We start from the raw sequence: 2,129 nt of genomic DNA, 5'->3' as shown, positions 1-2,129 counted from the left end.
CTTGAGATGTGAACGCATGTTTTTGTGCGAGACTAGAAAGGGCTCGTACATATTAGTGATGCTACAATTCCAATATTTTCCCCGATTCTAATACAATTAGGGATTTTGTACTAAATTCCTGATTCCAATACAATTACCGATTCCGATTTTTTTTTTTTTTTTCGTTTTACATGGTGATCACCACTTATCAAGGTCTGGAATCCACTCGGGGATAAGGGTTATTGCGTGTACAGTAATCAATGGGATAGTATTGTAGTAATTGTTAGTATTGTAGATTTGATAAAGTGTCTTACCTAAGGGGGCGATTCATCATGAATTTGTTTATGTTGGACTTGAAGACATCCAAGTCGTAGTCAGGTAGGAAACAAGCAAACGGAAGAGAGTTCCACAGGCGTGCACTTCAAAGAAAGAAGCTTTGTTCAAGGATTCTACGTTTTGATTTAGGCACAGATAAAGAGTGGGGGAAATTACTGACAGTGGTTTTAGCTAGACGGGTGTTTATTGTGAAAGATTGGCAAGGGAAGACGAGAGATTGGAGCTCAGACGAGCACTTGCCATGGAAATAACGATAAAACAAACACAGGCTCGCAACGTCCCTACTGTGGGAGAGGGGTTGGGTTTTTTAGTCTAAATACTTGAAATTTTAGATGTAGGTTACTTGGACATGGATGAAACTTTTTAATTTGATTTGAGACGAAAACAATAAATGGTCAGTGGTCAAAATTGGGGTCAAAGTTTTAAAAAAAATGTCCTCTGCGGTCTCTACCAAATTACTCAGCCAATTTTTGGTCTAAACATTTGAAATTTTGCATAAAATGTATTCAGAAATGCAGAAGCTTTTTAATCAGTTTTTGGGCGAAAATCTGGCTACCAAGAGGTCAAAGTTGAAACAGTTGACCTTTGCAGACTCTACTAAACTCCTCCGTCAATTTTGGGTCTAAACACTTTAAATTTTAGATGTAGGTTACCTGGACATGAGTCAAACGTTTTAATATATATATACTTTTTAATATATATAAACCTGACGAATCCTAGCGGGGATAAAACGCGGAATATTCTGTGTAGGTTAACTGCAATATATATTTTTATAACTTACTATATATATATATATATATATATATATATATATATGCACATAAAGTTATGAACAGTACATAAAACCCGAGCAAAGTCGGCCTGAACGTCTAGTTAAATAAAAAAGACAATTAAAAGAATCGTTTTTGGCATCGGAAAATAGACATAATTTTTTCCGATATTTATAACCCCAAAATTCCGATTTTTCTTATTTCGATCAATCGTCCCAACACTAATATATACATTTGTATACTTTGGCAAGCAAGCATGTCTGATTGAACACGACTGAGTTCTTCTTTTTCCGATTTTGTTGGATAACTTTTCAATTCGCCGAGCGTTTTTTTTTTTTATTTCGGCTGGTATGTTGTATGTTATGGTGCCTAGTAATTGTTAAAATCAATACATTGAATATATGTATATATGTATATATATATATATATATATATATATATATATATATAAAAGTGAACGTGTCTGTGTGTTTGTCTCTGTGTGTGTTTGTGTACATTTTCCTACGCAATGCCTCTGTCAATTTTTAGTCTGCAGACTCGAAATTTGATATACAGGCTGCTGTGATTTGGGAAAATGGATGTGATCGGTTTTTGGCCAGAAATTTGGCGATTAAGGGGTCAAAGTTCAACGTTTTGACCTTTGAGAACTCTACCAAACTCCTCCAACAATTTTGGGTTTACGCACTTGAAATTTTAGATATAGGTTCCTTGGACATGGATCTAACTTAATAACTTGATTTGAGCCCAAAACAATAAATGTTAAGGGGTCATAATAGGGGTCAAAGTTAAAAAAAAAATTGACCTCTGCGGTCTGATCCAAATTACTCAAACAATTAAATTTTACATAAAGGGTATTCAGAGATAGGGCAAGCTTTTTCATCAGTTTGGGTCGAAAATTTTTAGTTACCAATATATAAATGTATGTATGTATGTATGTATGTATGTTTGCATGTCTGCCTTAAACTTTCAATAGAGGCGACGGATTTTCACAAGATCAGTATCGTTTTAAAGTTCGACCTTTCATACGACAAATATCGAAAAATT

The sequence above is a fragment of the Euprymna scolopes genome, chromosome 18 (assembly GCF_053919585.1).
Source record: "Euprymna scolopes isolate OS-2025 chromosome 18, ASM5391958v1, whole genome shotgun sequence".
In the NCBI taxonomy this organism is placed as follows: Eukaryota; Metazoa; Mollusca; class Cephalopoda; order Sepiida; family Sepiolidae; genus Euprymna; species Euprymna scolopes.
The sequence above is the reverse complement of the archived record's forward strand: the minus strand, read 5'-3'. Positions refer to the sequence as shown.